Consider the following 9937-nt stretch of genomic DNA (forward strand, 5'->3'; position numbering starts at 1 on the left):
AAATTATAATGATTGGCAATACTTTTTTTTTTTTTTACTTTCTTCAATACTTGAGTAATAATTGATTTAAATTAAAAATATTGTCACTTACTCATAAATGAGCATGTAAGTATGTATATATTTCACAATTCATATATAATACGAATAATTATCGCAAGTTTATAATGTTTATAAATTTATAATGTACACGTAAGTATGTTTTGTAATTTATTATCTTGTTTAAAAAAAAATTACATACATATATGCATGTATTAATTAGATATATGTAGGAGCTTCAAACTTTTGATGACGAATTTCATTTGTGATAGTTACTAGAAATTATTATAAGTAATTAATTATTAAAGTTACGTAATAATCTTTTTATTTTTATTAAAATTTTGAAAATAAATTTAATTAAATTAAAATTTAATTATTATTTTTTGAAAATTTTCAATTTTAAATTCCAGTAGGATCTACTCAAATTAATTGTATTTCTTTTTATTATCAATATTTTTAATAATTTTTTTTTATTAGTTCACTTAAATAAATCTCAGTTCCCACTCTAATTGAATTTTTTTTTTTAATATAATAAGAAAATTTATAACAAAATTAAAGTTTTCCAAATAAAAAACAATAAAAACAAATTTGTTTCTTATATACTTATATATAACTACAAAAGTAAATAACAATAAAATACGAAGTGAGTGTTTAAAAAATTTTATATATGTACTTATAAGAATGTATACATACATACAAATAAATAATAAATGCATGTGTTCACACTTCTGTGTATCAATAATGTTTCCCTTGATGTAAAAATTGGTAGCAACAGGATACAGGATAATTAAATATAATTAAGCAATCTGAATCACTTTATTATCGGAATCTGTGATTAATTTAATGATCAAGTTAATTAAATTTGTTATAAGTACACAAAAATAATTATTTTCAGAAAAAAATCACTTTTAATTTTTAATATCAACTTAATTTTTTCTTGTATGTAATGCAATTAAATCAGGAACGTTTTGATAATTTCATCGTTTTATTTTAATTATTAATTACAGAAAAAGAAATACTTAGGTAACACATTTATGTAAATACAAAAATTTTAATATAAAATTTTATAATATTTTATTTTAGGCAGGATGCACTTATTATATTATAAAAGAATATTAAATATAATTAAATTTCTGCAATTATTAAAGTAATATGAAACCATTGAATTTAAAATTTTCTTTTATAATTTTATTAAAATTTCGATATTTAACATAAATTTTATTTTTATATTAAATAAATGCCATTAAAATTTAATTAATTCGTAAAAATTTTTCACATGTTTTTCTTTCACATTTCTTCTTGCTTATGTTTTTTTATTATTGCACCAATAAAATTAAAATTATTATAAAAAATTTAATATTATTACATATTTCCCTTTTTTAAATTAAAGAAATTTTCTTTTAATATTTTAGTATTTTGTTGAAATTATTTGACTGCAAATATAATAGTTATGTAAAACTCACTTTTAATATTGTTTTTTTTTTTTTTTAAATAAATTATAATAATTTTTGAAATACATAAAATATTTTTACCACTTTACAACAAATTGAATAATTACATTAAACTGTAATTTTTCTTCAAAAAAATTTTTTTAAATAAAATTAAATTATAATTTTAAATGTTATTGCAATATTTTTCAGCTTTAAAATATCCACGTGTAGTTATAATTGAATCTGTATGAAAATCTGAAAATTTTAATTGTAATTAAAAATACTTATATATACATATAACATGTACATTATAAATACACACTGTTCGAGATACGACATCTTTTAATGCGACATTTCGAGTTACGACATGATATAAATTTGGACCATTTTTATTTGGCTTGTGACATTATTCCTGATACGACATTAAAAATTAAAAAAAAAATTTTCTGTTTTTTGAATAAAACTCTATACCGAATTTAGTTGTAAGACAAGACTAAAAGCACATTATTTCAATAATGAACTTTTTCTAGTTAAAAAAAGCTAGTCAGTAATTAAAAAATACGAATTGTTGTGTTATATACTTATATCAACTTCAATCAGATTTTATTTTATTTATTTTTGTCACAAAGTTGAGCTCAACATTGAGTTTTTTTGGTTTCTTTAAACTTTGTTACTGTTTTTTTAAAAAATAAATCAATTATATTATAAAATAGTTTGTCTAATTCTGTTTTTGTTGTAATACGTTTTTTTCCTCCTCAAATTACAATTTGAATTACGACATAAATGTCTGGAATCAAAAATGTCGTATCTCGAGGATTTAGTGTACATACATACATTTTATATATATATATAATTTTTAACAAGTAAATTTTGATGTTTTATTTTTTAACTATAATATTAATTTATTTGTAAAAGAAGCTAAACACATATTATGTACTAATTAGGGTTGCCATTTACGAAAAAATTAATTTGCCAAATATTTAACAAAGAAGCGTCAAATTTAAGCAAAAATGGCGCCAAATAGATAATCTTTATTTCAAATATATTAGATTTTGCAAATGTTGTGCCTTGTTAATTGTAAAATTCCGAAACTTTTTCATTCTATTTTCAATGCTTTGTTCAAAAACATTCTTACAATACGAATTCAACAAAAAGCATTTGTTTAAGCATTTTAAACAAAAATTTAGCTGCATAAGTCTGGAAAATTTTAAGGGGTAAGTATACACAAAATTTAAAATAAATTCTCTACCAATATACATGTATACATATAAGTACAAGTTACAACTTAAATAGCAATATAGTATGGAAGTGGAAACTTCAGGAACTAATTTTACCGGTGTTTTATGAGTAACAACACAATCAAATTTGGAAATAGGTATATTTAATATTAAATTCCCAAATTTAAAAGGTCTAATAAATAATCTTATAAATTAAATTTAACATTATGTTACATTTTTATAATCCAATTTTATATACGAAAATAAAAAAATTTTTGAAAAAAAGAAAAGAAAACTTACAATTTATTTCAATATTTAAAAAATTGGCCAGATACGACTGACTAATACGGGATATGCAGCCAAAAACAAAAATTCAAAAAAAATGGGGTCATTTTTAGCCTATTTAGATCAAAAAGGTAACACTGATATATGTACTAAGTTCATAATTATGTACATTCGTTATACCTACATAAGTTAAATATTTATATATGTAATTCACAGGTTTAATGATATTATATAATAAGATATATGTGTATATGTGTTTGTTTATATTTTATAAATCTTAATGCTAAAAATTACTTTAAAACAAAAACAAATTTATTTATAATCTTCAAATTAACACTGCTGTTTTTAATTAAGTGTTTATGTACATATATACTTATAAGTATAACAATTCACAAATTATTCAATTATACGTAAGTATATCTAAAATGTAAATTTTGCATACACACTCATACATACATAGATATGCATATCGATGTAACTAAGTTATTTTGTTAAAAATCACAAAAAAATATTTTAATAATTTATTTTAAGTGAAAAATTGAAGAAAAGTAAAAAACACACTTTTAAAATATGCAAAAATAAAAAATTTTTTTGTTTTTATTATAATAGAAAATAATTAAGAATAAAAGAATGAAACACCAAAATTACTTAATATAAAAAATGCACTTTATTTTATAATTTTTTCAATTCCCTTTTTTTTATTTTATTTTAGAATTAAATTTTTAATTTTCATTATTAACACTATGTTTATTATTCATGTATATAACAATTATTATTACTATTATTCTTTTATATATACCAGTTACAATTGTTATTACAATAATTATTTCACTATTGTTAATGTTATACTTATTTTATTTTCATTTTCATTTTAGTTTTTCTTTTTATTGTTTTATTATATTTACCTCATGTTCACACACTAATATAATTTAATAGGTATATATATATATATATAAGTATAAATTTTTTGTTTTGTTAAATTATACATTTTTGAACAAAACAAAAAAAAAATGAAATAAAATCGCAGTTAAATGACTTCTTTATAAAAACAAAAAAAAAAAAAAACGAAAAAAAAAATAAGTAAACAAGATTATGTTGTTATTTTTTTAAGTGTACTCAAATATATGTGCATATATACTATTGTTTGGACATATATATATTTACAAATTCACATACATATATATTTTTATTATTATTTTTATTATACTTAGTTGTTGATTTCTTATTTCATTATTATTGTGTTGTTGTGTTGTTGTCATTTTTGTTGATTTCTTTACTGATTTTTTTTATTTTTTCTCTTTTTCATTTCTTTATTTTATTTATTCTTATTTATTATTGCTATTTTTCTTATTAAATTTCTTATTTTTTTTTTTTCCTTTTATCATTCGCGTTATTTTTCATACATACATATTTACATTTGTATTTTTATTAATTTGTACATTTCTATGTATGTATGTATGTACTACAAATTATTTTTTTTTAATATAGTATAAAATATTTAAATAAATATATGTATATACTAATATATCAATTTAAAGATAATATATGTACATATAAATAATATTTCATTAATATTAATAAAGAAAAAATTAAGTAAACAAATAATAAAATATAAAAGTATGTAATAATAAATGTGTAAAAGAATTTAAAATTAAATTTTTTATTTTGTGATATACCTACGATTTACACACTATCCGGTATACTAACATAATAATAGTAATATTGTATTGTGAGAAATGATGAGATGAGAAATATTATGAGAAGGTAAAAAAAAAAACAAAAACAAGCATACTTTTTACATTTTTTAACATTACATTTACATTTGTTTTCTATATTATTTTTGATTTTCATTGTATATACATACATATGTATATATGTATATATAATGGCGCTCTCTAATCACTCAAAATAAAAAAAAAAGTAATAAAAATAAAAAACAAAACGAAAATGAAACGAAACGATTTTTGTTTTTTGTTTTATTTTTTTCTTATTTTCATTTATTATTATTCATTCTCTTCAAAATTATTGCTTTTCTGTTATATTATTATTTGTTTTGTTTTGTTACAGTAGAATATTTTAAGATAGAATATCTACTCCTTGTATAGTTTTTATTATTATTATTTTTTTATTACATTTTTTCTCTATATATATATATATATACGAATGTACTTAGTTAAATTTACATTGTATGTATAAACACAATATCTAAATATGTATACATATATACTCGAAATAATCACAAATTCACTTTAATATGTAGTCAGTAATAGAGAGTGTAGTGTATTGTATATATGTTTGTACATATTGTTAAGTTGAGATTTGAGACAGAGTGATGAAATGTGTTGTTTGCGTTTATTTTTGTTTTTTTCATTTTTTATTGTTATTATTTTTGTATTTTTAGTTTCGTTTTACTGTGTATATTTTGTTTGTTTTATATTTTATTGTCGTCTTGTTTTTTTATTCTATTATTATTATTACTATTTTCTTGTTTGTTTTTTCTTTTTTTTGGAATTCTGAATTTAGAATATAAAATATCAGAAGAAACATTTTTGTTTTTTTACTGATTTGTTATTTATTTTAGTTTTTTTTTTGTTGTTTTTTTTGATATTTTTTATTATTAATTTTTGAACTGCGCAAATAATTCACAAATCAGAATTTAATATTATTATTATACTAATAATAATTATGTATAGTTAATATACAAAAATAATAAAAAATATGTCCATAGGAGGTATAAAGTATACATTGTATGTATGTAAGTAAGTAAATAATTATGTACCTGTTATATTCAAAATAATGGTATCTTTAAATGAGTAATATATATACATACATGCTTACATACGTATTCAAATTGTATATGAATTTGTTTATGCAAGTATAACGAATTTATTAATTAAAAAATTGGTATACATAATTAATTAAAATTGAATAAATTTAATTAATATTATAGATACTTTATGACACAACTACAAAAATTTAAATATTTTATTGTACCTGGTTTTAACGTCTAAATATAACAATATTATTTTAAATTAAATTTATAAAATTTAAATAGGTAGGTATGTATATTTGTGTTAATTATTTGAATAATTAAAAATTAATGTGTTCACTTGTTTTATTTTTTAAATTATTTATTAAAAAATTAATTAATTAATTTGTTCATTAATTTTAATATTTCAATTTTATTTAATAATTTCACAATATTATTGAATATTTTTAATATAATTAAGTAGTTAATACACCTGGTTTTGAAATTACGTACTAATTTAGATAAGTATTCATACTTATCTTCAGACACTTTATTTATATTTATACATAAAGAAAATTCGTTTCTTTTTCAATAATTTCAATAATTAATTATATTTTTGCTTAGATTTACATAGGTACATACATTAAGTATATTTGCACACACATTGATTTTTTTTTTTTTTGAAATTTATAACTATTTTTAACTTTTTCTTGTATTCTTTTTTATTTTGTTTTGCATTTTTCTATGTACATTCGTAAATGTATAATATTATTGTATTCCCAGTATATTTTATGTATAATCCATGCTTACATACATTACATACGTACATACATTTAAACAAAATAATGTATTATAAATACCTTTACTTATTTTTTAATCTTATACCAATTCTTTCTTTAAAGAAACAAAAAAAGAAATATAGAAAAACAAACAAACAAAAAGACAAAAAACCAAGTTTTAACTGTAATTTTGTAATTTCTTTATTTACTTTATTTTTTTTTGTTTTGTATTTATTTTAACATTTCTTTGTTTTATTCTTTATTTGTCATTTTTCTTTCAAATTCTGTAAATTTTATTATTGTATGTACTTACATATTGAACATGCAATATTCATACAAACATTCGATATAAGTAATTTATATTTGTTTCACATTTTTAATAAGGTATATAAAATAATTGTATATTTACACATAAAATTTATATTATTACACATGTATTTGCATACATATATTTTTTTTTATTTATAACACTTATAAATTTTTAATATTTTAATTATATTTATAGTGTAATTTTAAATATATTAATAATATAAATTTGTAAGTCATAGTGAATTGTAAAAGAAATTCAATTATAATATTATGTCCAATAATATATACATACATACATGTATAAATGCATAGTAAATAATATGAATAATTAATACAAAGTACCTACCTATATTGTGTTTGTATAAATATTTCTAGTTAAGGAGTAATAAATTCCATTATAAATAATAAACATAAAATATATCTCTACATATCTACATACTTTTATTATTCATAAATCAACATTCATTCATACATAGTACATCTATTTTATACAAAATTTAATCTTATTATTGTTTTCGTTATCCCTATAGATATTTTATTTTATATAAGTATATCAAAAAATATTCCATATATACCTAAATGTATAAGAATTCAATAAACTTTTATTCATATTATAAATACTTATGTATGCATGAATGTTTTTATATATGTATATACATATAGTTTTATTTACGTATAAAAAAAAATTGTGTAAACATCAAAAACACAGAGAGTTCAAAAAACAACGACGAACGAACGAACGAATCAAAATAACAAAAACAGCAACAACAGCACCAACAAAAAACAATAATAACAGAAATAATCCACAAAATAATATATGTATGTATGTATGTATAAATATGTACATATATATTACTTATTTGTTTTTGTTATATATTTTTGTATATCCGTACATATCTATTGTATATTTGTATATTTAATTCCTTTTTGACTGTAAATTGAATAATTTCTTATTTTTCTTTTACTTTTTTTATTTTTTTTTTATTTTAGTGAGTGACTAATGTTATTATTACCAACTTCTTTGAAATTTCGATTACAACTGTTCTCAAAAAAAAGTTGAAAGAAACATTTAAGTCAGAGGGGAATCGGAATTTTTTGTTTTTTTTTTTCTCTTTTTTTGTGATTATGTTTGTTTTTGTTTTTAATAATAATAATAATAATAAAATAAAATGTGTGTTGTGTATGGAAACATTTAACGTACAACACTACTAACTAACTAACTGCTTGTTTTTTTGGATTTTACTTTACTTGGTTTGTTTTTTTCTTTCTTTTTTTACTGCTGCTGGTGCTCCTGCTGTTGTTGATGTCGAATACTTTGCTAAAACTGTGTTGTGAATGTTTTCTTCTTTATTATTATCATTATTATTTTATTATTTTTGTTTTCTGTTAATTTTCTGTTTTTCTGATATGACTGGATAAACCCAGCCAAAGTAAAATATACTGACATACAAACAAAAAAAAAATAAAAAACAAAACAAACAGAAAACAAAACAAATAAATATATATTGAGTAAAATAGTAAAAATGATGATAATAATAATAATAACAATAAACAAAATAAAGTACAAAATACAAAAACAAAAAATTGAGAATAAAAAAAGAAACAAAAATAATATACAAAATAAATAAAAATGAAAGAAGAAAAGAAAGAAAAATAAGAAAAACACAAGCAAAATCATAAACAAGTTCGTTTAGTAGAGTTTGTTTTGCGATGAACAAACATATTTATGTATGTAAGTATGTATGTAAATACGAATGTGTATAAAATATTATAAATATTTTGTACTTATAATGTTTATGAGAATGTTGATAGAAATCTAAATGAATGTTTGTATACATAGGTATGCGCATAAATATAAATCTGTATAGAAATGTACATAAATACATTTTTATTTGCATAATTACATACATACATACTTATACAGATGTATAAGAACGCATGTTAAACCAATTTTTGTGATGATTTCTTAATTTTTGTTTCTTTTTTATATTTTTTATGTTTTAGTTTATTATAAATAATGTACAATAATTAATACGAGCCCATTTCATAAATAATTTGGAGTTAAAGAAAAAAATTATATACATTCATATATTTTATATTATTAATGTTGAAATTTACATATTGTTATAGGGCACATCTCTGCACAGTGATGTCATGCACGATATCTAAATTTATCAGATATTTAAATTCTTAAATAACATAAAATTTGAAAATAGTAGGTAAATAAAATGTAAATTATGTTAAATTTTTCAAACGGACATTGAAATTTTCAAAAGCGAATTCAGGGATAAGTTTTAAAAGCAGATTCTAACACTTTAAAAGGTGATCACTCTATCTTTATTTAGGTGATCACTCTATCTTTATTGGCATACTATATGAAACACTCTGAGTGTCTCGTTGGATTCATAGTGATCCTAGTAAATCTAGTAAATTTACTGAATATATATGCATAAATTATTATTTACATTAAATTACACTTTATTTCACATATTCAAGAAAATTGAATTTATGAAAAAGAAATAAATAAAAATTAAAAAAATATAGATTAATCAAACATTACAATATGCAATTATAGACAAATAGAAAAGTTATATAAATTTTTGCACAGGAGGTCTATAATTTATTAGGTTTACTGAGAAAATTTGAGTTTTATCATTGTGTATATAGTTTATAGTGATCTATCCTGAAATCGGAATTGTAATAATACTGTATTAATGCAGAGTTTAGCTTATAAATGCCAATTGCTGAATTGTGTATCGATACGGTATTACTACAATAGAACTACTTCTTTTGAGTGTCGATAGTTTTAATTAAAAAACTTAATACTTACTAGAGCCCCTTAAAAAAGTAGTTTATTGTGTAATTATAAATATTGCCTTTTGTACAGCACTATAAACTATATACACAATGGCTTGATTTAGGTGCCAACTTTGTGTGTGTTTTCAATATTTTCTAAGATATGGTCAAACTATGGCAGCTCCCACAAGGAGCCAAGCAATTTTAACGATTTTTATCACATATAACAGCTCTAATAACACACTTGTTTTCACGAAATTTCTATATTATAGTTCCGCAATAATTTTAGAAAAAACCAATAATTTCTGAAATTTAAATTTCCCAAGATTTAATAAT

Source organism: Condylostylus longicornis, unplaced genomic scaffold (assembly GCF_029603195.1).
Source record: "Condylostylus longicornis isolate FDR11 unplaced genomic scaffold, ASM2960319v2 ptg000135l, whole genome shotgun sequence".
In the NCBI taxonomy this organism is placed as follows: domain Eukaryota; kingdom Metazoa; phylum Arthropoda; class Insecta; order Diptera; family Dolichopodidae; genus Condylostylus; species Condylostylus longicornis.